Source organism: Pinus tabuliformis, chromosome 4_2, assembly GCF_031772625.1.
Source record: "Pinus tabuliformis cultivar Carrire ecotype Pingquan chromosome 4_2, CPIR1, whole genome shotgun sequence".
Lineage (NCBI taxonomy): Eukaryota > Viridiplantae > Streptophyta > Pinopsida > Pinales > Pinaceae > Pinus > Pinus tabuliformis.
Window position 1 is genome coordinate 1,091,872,206 of NC_142304.1, and position 12,700 is coordinate 1,091,884,905.

Genomic DNA, 12,700 nt, shown 5'->3' on the forward strand with positions numbered 1-12,700 from the left:
AAGTACAAACTAAAGGGCCCCACTTCATTGATTTAGGAGGGGAAACACCGAAACAACCTTCAAAAATCCCTCCTGACTGTGGCCCACACCATACACCTATTCCTCAGCTAGATTTTGAAAATAGTCCTTCTCGGCCAGATTTTGAGATCAGTCCTTCTCAACCAGATTTTGGGGACAACCCAAGGAAGACTACACCTGAGATAGATCCAACCCAGCAAGAAATGTATGATTATATTGAGACGTTGGAGAAAACTGCCACAAACCAAGGCACTTCATCTGCCCAGCCTAATATAGCCCAGGAAGCTCAAATCCAATCACTAAAATAGGAAGTTTTTGAGCTGGAGGTCCTAAATAGACACATTAAAAGAGAAAATGAAACATTGAAAGAACAGGGCAGGTTAGATAAGATTATTCACGACAACACCATGTTGCATCTTGGGCTATGGCAGAAGAAAAATAGAAAATTGAAGAAAAAGAACAGGAGGTTGAGCAGGGCTCTCATCAACCTCAAATTCAAGTGCCTAATGAGGAAGCCGAGGATGACAGTGGTCCCAAGAAAGAAGAGAAGAAGGCTGGATGTGCTAGCAGAGGTCTCAGAACATATGAACTGAAGGGAGGATGGTCAAAGTTTTGGTTGCATGGGGACATGCAACACCTTCACAGTGGGGGTATGTTGAGCCCTGAAACTACATCTCTCCTACACACTTTCCTAGACTTTTTCCCCTCACTAGTACCTCATAAGCTATCAAACATCATTGCATATTGATTCCAAAAGAGCATTTAAGTGGTTTTCTATTTTTTTGTGTTTGCTGTTTGAATTAGGTTTTGCTCATTAGCTGCAGAATGCAGCCACTTTCCGCAGCTGATTCAACTTTCTGCAGCTGTTTTTGTTAAACTCTAGGTTGCAGGTGTCATCAAGCAAAACAAGGCACATGGGCAAGTTAGGAATGACCTGGACATGGATCAGGTCCTATTGGTTTAGCCGGATTCATTAAGGGAAGCCGTGGTCAACGGTGGTCCAACGAAGGAGTCCTATAGCAACAGGACTCTGTTTTCAAACACGTGAAGGATTCGTGGCCGTTCCTAGATCCCTGGGGACATGTTGACAGCTGTAGACTGCCCCACGATGCGAATCCAACAACCACTTTTGATAGATTGAATAATCTTGGCAACCATTACGCTAAACTCATGGACGCTGTCCTTTTACGTGTCCTCTGTTGAAGTAGTTTCATAAGAAAACAGTTATGTAATTTTCCCTATAAATAATGCGTTTGCATACGCATAGAACTAGTTAGTTTTTGCTGTCGTCTTGCTGTTAATCTTTGTACTGTGCCGTGGACTGGTCTTGCTGCTATAACGAGAGGATTCTTCCTCTATTTTGCAATATAATCAGACTTTGTTTTATATGACTGTGTGAGCATAATTCTAGACTGATAGCCGGTTGACCAAGGCTGTGCAGAGGGCCCCTGCACGCTGAGGTTTTGTTTCCTTCTTTTTGTAAAAGTTCTTATGTGTCGTTTCCTTATTTCCATTGCACATATTTCATAGTTATCCACCTGTGTATATTTCATTTGTTATGGTATTAACATTTCATTCCTATACATGATTTTTCAAGCTTTGTATATTACTGCTAACACTGATCAGTGTGTGTGTTTCAGGACAGAGTAGGCCCGAGCATTTTCATACAATTTTTGCAATAACTAGTGACATGAGATTAGCCTCTCTGTTGACTTTGCTTTTCTTAGTTTTTTTAATTCCAGATATGCTTTGATTTCAGTCTTATTCACTTGCTTTGTTAGCTAGTTTAGATATCAAATTTCTCATATCATTGACGTTATCTCCTAAAGCCATAGCTTAAACTACTTGGCGAGCTATCGAACTATGAATGATGTGATTTGATTTTAGTTTTACTTTTCTGCAATTAGATATCAAACTGCTCATATAATTGACGTTATCTCCTAAAGCCATAGCTTAGACTACTTGGCCAGCTATCAAACTATGAACGATGTGATTTGATTTTAGTTTTACTTTTTTGCAATTAGATATCAAACTACTCATATCATTGACGTTATCTCCTAAAGCCATAGCTTAGACTACTTGGCGAGCTATCGAACTATGAATGTTGTGATTTGATTTTACTTTTATTAGTTTGCGGTTTCTAATTTGTTGAGAGCAGTAGCTTAACTCATTGTTCTTTCTGTATTTAGATAAGCAGCAAAGATAATGATTTCATGATCAGCAGTTCATTATTTGTTTGATTTGAATAGCAACACATTTTCATTCTTGTTCAAGTATTAATTTCATCACTAGTATGTTCTAAGACCTTCTGAAGTGTTAAGTTCTGGAAATCATTATAGAGGACATAATTGCCTTAAAATCTATACCCAAACCTGTCTTCTAAAGTATTCTTAAAACTTAGGAATAGGATTATCATTTGCATTAGGAGACAAATCAAGATAAAACCCCCAAAAACAAGATAAAATTGATAAAAAGTAAGAAAGAGGCTGTCTTGCACATATAGTGCGCCACACTTCATTAGTTTACGAATCCCGGATTGATAATTAATGTAGCAATTTAGGACATACTAAATTGACTAAACAGTGATTTCACGATCGTTTATTTGTTGACGTTGATGAGTAGAGTAGATTCTAGTCTATTTTTTAACATATTACAACTAGCAGTTTGAATCTACAAGGAATTTTTACAAACAATCTTAGATGATTACATAAATATCCAAATAACTAATAACTATTTAATAATAACTTGTAATATTATTGTTACTTCATATCATTTTATGAGCACACTGAATAAGATGTGGCAAGAACAATTATTAAATACATTAGAAAAGTTTAGAACAAATGAACATCCACTCTTACTAATATATGACATACCATGAACAACAAAAGTAGTCTATATGAGCTCAAAATTCTTCAGGAAAATTGACCAGCAATGGATTCTCAATTAACAAGACGTTAGCTTACAATGCAAGTAAAAATCCCTTTCCGCTTTATATTATCATATTTATACAAAAACAAGCACATGGGAAGCTAAAACATTTCACCTTCATGATTCTTCATATTGTAATGTTAATTGTCATGAGGTTGTCCCTTGACATACGTTTTATCTTTCACATATTGTCTCCAAGACTAATATCATTTTTTACTTTCATGAGAGTGAGAAAAATGATGTTTTTCAAGTAGATTATGATAAAAACCTAAGTTGTGCTTTATTTTATACAAGTTTTTATGTATCTTAGATAAAATTTTGTTCATTAGGATTACTTAGTTGGAATAACTACACACTCCCTAATCCCTAATTTGTTTAGTTTGGGAATATGTTCTATGATACCCCCTCCTTGGCTTTGCCTTTCCTCTAATGCTTCCATCACTTACGCTTGAGATAAGAATACATTAATTTTTTCTCAAAGGAGGCAAATGACATTTTTTTGTGATTAGTAATATATCTTCCCAAAATTAGTTGCAATCACTTAATATTCTTGGACATTTGCAGTTTTATTCTTGTTATGTGTCTTTCTAACATTTAAGTCTGATGTCATTTATAAGGATCTTTTTCTTAATCACGAAATATCTAGAGGAACATTAAAAAAAATATGTTGGCATTCCTTCAAAAGATCCACATCTATGCCTCCCATCTTGTCATCATTTCCACCCATGTAGCCTAATGGAGCGGCTGATTACTTCCCCACACTAACTTTGGAAGTCTTGCAATCTCTTTGTAGATATCCTTCTTTCACATCAACTTGATTTTCTAAAGCATATTCTATAAATTTGGTAGCATTACATCTCGCTATTACCCAATTTTTAGATGTGCAATATACCATTTGTAGTTCTTTAATTCTCGATCCATTTGGAGAATGTTAGACTCAGTGGCTTAAGCAACAGGCACTCTAGTAGAAGCTACAACTACTGGATCTAATTCATTTACATCTAACATAATAGTCTCTATGGTCTCTATTACCACTTTGTTTATACTCAATTTTTTCTTGTGTGTTTGTCTAACAATAATCTTTTACTATTTATTAAAAGAGAATAGTTTTAAACAAGCCACTTTATTAGTTGGTCTATCTCCATGAATTGTTGAAATTGGGACTAACTGGAGATTATAGTTCTCTTCTCATACTTAAGCCAGTATGACATACAATTGTTGGATCTTTCAATTCATGTTTTTATCTTTTGTCAATCCAACTCCTCCATTGCCTCCTCCTTGAGTGACACTCTATGGATTTTCTAGATCTTTTCAACTGTAATAGTTGTTTTTTCCTCTTGTATTTATTGTTTCAATCTCATCTACCATTATTGTCAAGTCTTTATAAAGCCCAAAAGTTCTAGTGTCTTTTGTTTTGTTCTTGAATTTATTCTTTTATGTTTGAGTCTCTTCATCTCATTTGATTCTTTACAATATTTCTTCATAAGAGAGGGCCCTTATGTTTTCTTCTTCTTTAGAATACTCTTCATTTCAGTAAGGCCATTAGATGGCTACATGTGTATAATGATATGCATCTAAATCTCTAGGGCTTGAATTTTTATTCTTTTATCTTAAGGGCCTTTGTCTTGGAAAAGACTGAAGTTGTTAGCCTAAACATTCTAATAATAGTAAGATAGGTAAGGGAAAGATCCTTTCGAGAATATGGCAAGGTTTCATTTAATCCACAAAATATTGTCTAATGTGTAATCTCTCTTATAACCAATGCATCTCAAACATTCTTTGGGAGGGTATGGGAGCTTTTGTTGCACTATAAAGTTTAACGTATGTTGATTTATCATCAATATACAATTCTCTATTTTCTTCTAACACTTTGATGACCTTTATTGATAATTTGGGACATCTCCTATTGCATATTAGTTCATATAAGGGAACTAAGAAATAATATAAAATGTTGGCCTATATGTTCATATACTTATGCAACCATAAATTTTAGAAGTATATGTGCACTGGTGAATAAGCACGAGTCCACAACCACTCCATTCTTGGGAATACATTAGATGCACAAATAATGTCCAAAATATACAGTCATATGAAATGTTAGTCTAATTCCTTCTTGTGGTGATTCACTCTAACTATGGAATCTCCTAATGTGTGAGAGAGGATAATATTTGAATTAAACATGCTTGCATATTCTAGCATAATGTGTAGTAAGGGTAATGATGCTTCTTTGAAATGGGTGGCATCATTTCCCCATATAATTTGCAGGTGAGAGTAATTACACGTTCGTAAGGGTACTTGAGGTGTACAAAGTGATAAGTACTAGTATTCTAGTTTTGCATTATTTCTCTTCATCCCACCAATTATTTATTATATCAATGTAATCATGTTTTTTTTCAAATTGAACAACCCTTAGGTTGGTCATGCACACTTCTACTCTAAGAAATAGCAGGGTCCTAGATTTCTAGCACCAAATGTGGCAATGCATTTGCCTTCATTATTGATGACTCTTTTTTTATCAAGTCTATATGTTTGATCAACCATTTAAACTTTTCAAGGCATAATATAATAAGTGATAGTGCAACGAAATTGTGCAAGTAGGATCTTCACACTTTTATGTTGATTTCAACATATATTATATCATTTTCTATGGGATTAATAAAACACATTAGCATAGTACAATAGCATAACCATATAAATTAAGTGGCTAGTAAAAGTTAATAGACATCAATCCATGATAAGCAGAAAAAACTTACAATCATAAAAAGATAATTAAATTATAAAGATGTTTTAAATTATTATTTATTAATTATAAAGCGAATTAATATATGAATTAAACATATATACATTTAGTAAGTCTCACTAGCACATTTGGTTGAGGATGGACCTCTTTAGCAAGATGACCCATGATCAAACCTCATAGGGGGTGGTTGTGCCCTGTGCTAGGGAGAGTAGACATGATAAAAAAATATAGTCAGTTTAGGGTTGGTTTGGCCCAAACTAGGTGCGATCCCCAGGTGATTTCCTGGTGTGACCCAGGCCGAGCGCGATCCCCGACTGGCTTTGATGGCTTAGATGCCTATGGGTCACGACTCCTCAAGCAACCAGTCAAGCCTAGAGGATCACATACAACTTACAAACTAAAAAAAAACATATATACATATAAAAAAACATGGAACGAGATTTTTAATCATGGAGATTCACCTCCACTTTACCATGGAGATTCTTAACCTAAAAATAGTCTTTGTTACAATGTTACAAGCCAATAGAGTGGTTTATCAATACCACATGCCCAAAAAACTATAACTCCTTCCATTTTCATATGACACTTTTTTTTAATATTCCATTTAATTAAAAGGTTAGACATGGCATAATTAATTTTGACATAAATCAACTATTGATAAACATCAATACACTAATTGTCAGTACTCCTAACCATGAAGATTCACCCCACTTTACCATGGAGATTTTTAACTTGTAAATATGATTTGTTACAATATCATAGGCCAATATCATGGTTCATATGACATTTTTTAATTATTCAATTTAATTTAAAAGGATAAAATCTAATTTAAATATGTGACTACTACTAAGACTAGCCTAGATCCATCTAAAATCTGAATCTAGATCTACCAAGCAAGGAGAGGGATGCAAACCTCTTTTAGAGTGAAAAGAGATTTGATCACTCTAGGAGTTGGTAGATCCAAAGTTAAAATGGATCTAGGTTGGTTTAATTATTAACTGATCCGGATTTAAACAGGAACGCAACAAATTACAGAGATAACCATATACACAAAGATGCAGCGGAAATAATACTTCATTTCATTAATGGAAAATACTAAAATATGCTTACAACCAGAAATGGAAATAAACCAGCTAGGGCGATGGTAGCTTATCTCTGAGAAGAGATGTGGTGGCTACATGCCTCTGAACTGTGTTACAATGAGGCTCGAAGGCCTATTTATTGTTGAGAAACAATGGAAAACCCTTAACATTCCAAAACCTAACCCTAGGAGATGAAACGCCAAACTGTGGGCCCCGTTTGGGTAAATTGGTACATCAACTTCCCGGGGTCGTAACTTTGGCATACGATCTCTGTTTGACGCGTACAATAGCTCGTTAGAAAGATCTATCCGAGCACTACCACTTTGGGAAGGGCAACATCGGTCCATGGACCCATGTTGCCCCCATATTTCTCAAAAAATGTCGTTTAGGGCCCCAAAACGGCTCCAGAAGTTCAGGACCCGAAAAACTGCTAAAAATAGTAAGTTGTGCTACAATTAAGGAAACTGAAAATGCTGAGAGAAACAATGGGGGGGGTCCATGTGGACTTGGCAGGTGGCCACCAATATCCACCTGGATCATTCCTCCCCCCTTAGGAAGCAATGGTCCCCATTGCGTTGAGTTCCTCCATGAGATGAGGAAACTTCTGCTGAACTTGTTCCCTGGTGAGCCACTTGCCCTGCTGAAGGAGTTGGCCTGCTTTGACAACTCGATACAGTTGGATATTCTGTTGGCGAGTGTGCTTGATCTGTGTGTCCATGATCCGATCAGTTGCAGCTTGTTCCATGCAATCTGGATTTAATTCTGTGGGTTTGAGCTGTTCTGCAATGTCGGATGTGTCTAGCAATGGTGGAAAGTATGGCCGAAGGCGGTCCACATTGAACACTGGGTGCAGGCCAAGGAATGGGGGAATGCTGAGCTCAAATGCATTGTATCCCATAGCCTTAGTAATGGTGTAAGGACCATATCGGAGTGGTCTCAATTTCCGATAGGCTCCAGTAAGGCGTTCCTTTTGCAAATGCAACCAGACTTTGTCGCCCACCTGAAACTTGTGTTGCACCCGATGTTGATCATGTCGCTGCTTGTACTTGGCATTTGATTTCTCCAGAATGTCATGGACCTGCTGGCGAATATGTTGGATGCGCTCAATGAAGCTGGCAGCCTTATCTGTTTCGGACTAGACATGAGCTGAATTTATGTGAGTAGCTGCAAGTGGCATGGCCACATCAATGGGGCATAGTGGCTGGAATCCCAAACCCACCTGAAAAGGGCTATGGCCAGTGGAGCTGTGAAGAGCTCGGTTGTAGCTGTGTTGAACATAGGGGAGGCTCTCGTCCCATGTGCGTGGATGCTTTGAGTTATACATGCGCAGAATGTGCACAATCATCCTATTAACAACCTCTGTCTGGCCATCAGTTTGAGGATGGAAGGCTGTGGACTTCGTGAGTTTGGTGTCTAGCATTGACCAGAGACTGGACCAAAATGTGCTGAGAAACCGACTGTCCCGATCTGAGATGATAGACTGTGGGATCCCAAAGTGCACCCACACTCGTTCAAAGAAGAGTTTAGCAGTGGCTTCTGCTGTGATATTCTTCTTGCAGGCCGCCATAATGGCCATCTTCGAGAACCTGTCGACGACCATAAAAACACAGTCATTTCCATGCTTAGTGGAAGGAAGGCCTGACATGTAATCCATGGAGATGGATTCCCAAGGTCGACTAGGGGTAGGCAACGGGGTATAGAGGCCGTGCTTCTTAATGGTCGATTTGGCAATGGCACAGGCAGTACATGATCTGATGTACTTCCCAACATCCTGTCGAAGATTCGGCCAATAGAAATAATTTTGCAGTATTGCCACTGTTTTCTCGACCCCGAAATGCCCAGCAGCCCGACTGTAGTGTGCTTCCCAAATCATCTTGGCACGCTCGCTTGAAGGAACACAAAGGTGACCTAGGTGGCATAACAGGGCATCCTGGAGGTGAAAATCTGGAACATGCCGACCCTCCAAGAGTGTCTGGTATGTGTGGCCGAATTTTGGGTCACTTTTGTAGAGAAGTGGCCAATCAGAAGTCTCGTGCCCACAAGAGTTGAGCACGGTGGTTAACGCCATGATCGGTGGTCAACTGAGGCAATCTGCAACATTATTGGTGCTGCCCTTCTTATACTTGATATTCAAGTGGAACTGTTGCAGGTATGTAGACCACTTCTGATGGCGATCATTCTGCAATTTCCCTTGGGTCTGTATGAACTGCAGGGGTCGGTGGTCTGTGTGGATGACTGTTTCCGTCCCCAAAATGTAATGCTTCCATTGTCGGCAGGCCTGTACAATGGAATACATCTCTTTATCATAAGTGGGGTACTTCTGGACTGTGTCTAAAAGTGTTTCACTGTGATATGCCACTGGATGTCCATGTTGAGTAAGGATTGCCCCAATAGCATAGTCAGGGGCATCTGTCTCGACCTCAAATGGTTGTTGTAAATCTGGTAACGCGAGCATTGGTGCCGTGCAGAGGAGATCCTTCAACTCCATGAATGCCTTCTGTTGAGATTTAGACCAAAAGAATTTTTCTTTCGCCCCTCCCTTGGTGACTTGACTCAAGGGCCAAGTAATATGAGAAAACCCCAACACGAACCTGCGGTAGAAGTTGGCAAGACCTAGAAAGCTGCGGAGCTCTGTTAGAGTGGTTGGAGATGGCCAATCCCGAATGACTTGAATCTTGGCTGGATCGACATGCACCCCCTGTTCATCAATGATGTATCCCAGATACTGAACCTGGGTCATGCCAAAAGTGCATTTCTCCAAATTGGCACATAGCTTGTGTTGCCGCAGTGTTTGGAGAACCTGTTGGATGTGGTGGAGGTGCTCTTCCCAACTCTGGCTGAAGATCAGAATGTCATCCAAGTATACTACTACAAATGAGTTGGTGAATGGCCGCAATATGTCATCCATTAGCCTCATGAAGGTTGCAGGAGCATTCGTCAATCCGAAAGGCATAACCAACCATTCGAAAAGGTCCTCCTTGGATTTGAAGGCAGTCTTCCACACATCAGAGGGTTCGATTGGTACCTGGTGATATCCTGACTTCAAATCGATCTTGCTGAAATATTTCGTCCCCTTTAGTTGGTCCAGGAGGTCATCAATCCGCGGGATCGGGTACCTATTACGGACAGTGATCTTGTTCAGCGCCCGATAGTCAATACAGAGTCTCCACGTCCCATCCTTCTTCTGTACCAACACGATCGGGCTCCCACAAGGCGATGAACTCGAACGGATGTGACCTTTCTGTAGGAGCTCCTGAATCTGCCTCTTGATATCATTGTTCTCTAGAATGGAGCGCCGATAAATTGGTCCATTGGGTAGCGGCGCACCTGGGGTCAGATCGATGGAGTGCTTGACCTGACAGTGCAGAGGAACCCCTGCAGGGGAGGTGAAGATGTCCTCGTACTCCTCCACAACCTTGTCCATCTGTAGTTGTCGTGCAGAGGGACCCCGTCTGGAGGCCGCGGCCACCGTCTTCTTCTTTCTTTGAGGGCGTATCATCAGGAAAACAAATTTCCTGGTTTTGGAAATGATCTTACTGCATTGTTTTGCAGTAATCAAAGAGATGGTGGTAGGTGGTGCTACCTCTGGTATCCTGTACAACTTATTTCCCAATGTAATAATAACAGCATGGGGCCTTGATTCATACACAGCATGTCGCTTCCACAAGTATGGCTGTCCTAATAATACATCACAAACTTCAAGGGGAGCAATGTCACACAATACCTCATCCGTGAAGGGCTTGATGTTGTATGGAAGGCGACACTGCTGGCTCACGCGAAGATCTCGTCCTTGGTGAAGCCACGCAATGGTGTATGGTTGTGGATGTGCTGTGGTCGGTAAGCCCAACCGCTTCACGACCTCTACCGAAATGAGGTTCTTTTGACTCCCGCTATCAACAATGAACTGTATCGGGGAGCCCTTCACCCACATCTGGGAGTGGAAGAGACGCTCCTCCTCCTCTGGATCTTCGGGTTCATCTTTCTGGATCTTGGCGGTAGCAACAGTGGCGTTGGGATCCGCATCAATGATCTGCTTCCCTTTGTCATTCCCCTTATTGGGTTCTGACTCAGAGTCGGAACATGCATCTGATTCTGAAACCTTTAGCTCAGCCATCAGTGACTGCTTGGCCCGACACTCACTTGTGTTGTGAGTGGAGCTCTTATGGAACTCGCACCATTTTCCAGTGTCCTTTTTCGGCTTCGCGGCGCTGTTCTTTGCTTGCAGCTTCGGCGGGTTGTCTTGGGCTGTCCTGCCTTGGCTTTGTCCTTTGTTCTGTGGTTTAGGGGCACCTTTCCCCTGCTTTAGATTCGCAGATCCAAAGTCTCGCTTCTTTTGTTTAAACTTCTGCTCGACCTTGATGGCATATCGGTATGTTGCGCCGAGCGAGGAGATGTTCAGGAATTGTATTTCTTCCTGGATGTACTTGTGCAGGCAGCCACGGTATTTGAGTATCAAATGTTGCTCTGAATCCTTGATACCCAACTTTGTGCGAAGGGTATGGAAAAGATTGGTGAACTCCGGCATGTCTTGGTCCCTTCCCTGCCGCAACGTGGTCCACTTTATGTATTCATCCTCATAGCTTCCGACAGGGTAGTACTGCTCCTTGATGGCATCCCGGAATGAATTCTAGGTGGGTGCGGCTGAAAATAGTGAGCCAGTACTTTCATCCTTCTGCTCGCAGTAGGTTTCCCACCAGTGCTTGACGTGGGGGGCTGCTTTGAGAAGAGCGAAAACAATCTTTTCCCGACTCGAAAATTCATGAACAGAAAAATAACCCTCTAGCAGATTTAACCATTTATCTACGGCATCTGCGTCTATCTGACCCTCGAATATGGGGATTTCAAAATTAACTTGTACCTTAAAGGGCGTGGCGTTTCCAGAGTAGCTGCTGGAAGCCGATGCGTCGCTTCTGGGTAGCCGCTGAAGGATCTGGGCAAAGCTGTCCATCATCGCGTTCCGTTGTCCCTCGAGGGCTTCTTCGAGCAAGATTTTGATGGGATCTTCTGCCCCCTCGTCTTTCTTCTCATCCGCCATGGGAGGCTGTCGGGATTTGCGACACTGGTCTTGCAAAGGTTCGACCAATTTAAGCCTTAACTCCTTATATTCTGACCTTGTTAGGGACATGCAAAGAAAAACAGAGAAAAAGCAGACCGCTCTGATACCACTGATCCGGATTTAAACAGGAACGCAACAAATTACAGAGATAACCATATACACAAAGATGCAGCGGAAATAATACTTCATTTCATTAATGGAAAATACTGAAATATGCTTACAACCAGAAATGGAAATAAACCAGCTCGGGCGATGGTAGCTTATCTCTGAGAAGAGATGTGGTGGCTACATGCCTCTGAACCGTGTTACAATGAGGCTCGAAGGCCTATTTATTGTTGAGAAACAATGGAAAACCCTTAACATTCCAAAACCTAAGCCTAGGAGATAAAACGCCAAACTGTGGGCCCCGTTTGGGTAAATTGGTACATCAACTTCCCGGGGTCGTAACTTTGGCATACGATCTCCGTTTGACGCGTACAATAGCTCGTTAGAAAGATCTATCCGAGCACTACCACTTGGGGAAGGGAAATATCAGTCCATGGCCCATGTTGCCCCCAGATTTCCCAAAAAATGTCGTTTAGGGCCTCAAAACGGCTCCAGAAGTTCAGGACCCGAAAAACTGCGAAAAATAGTAAGTTGTGCTACAATTAAGGAAACTGAAAATGCTGAGAGAAACAATGGTGGGGTCCGGGTGGACTTGGCAGGTGGCCACCAATATCCACTTGGATCATTAACCTTTAAATAAGCCACATTAGAGAATAATACCACGGGAAAAAACCATGGGTTAAGAATATTGTGAGAAAAAACAATGTGTAGAATTTTATGTTTTTATTTTATTTTTAATTTAAGTTTATTTTGTTTTTTTTACTAAGTCAA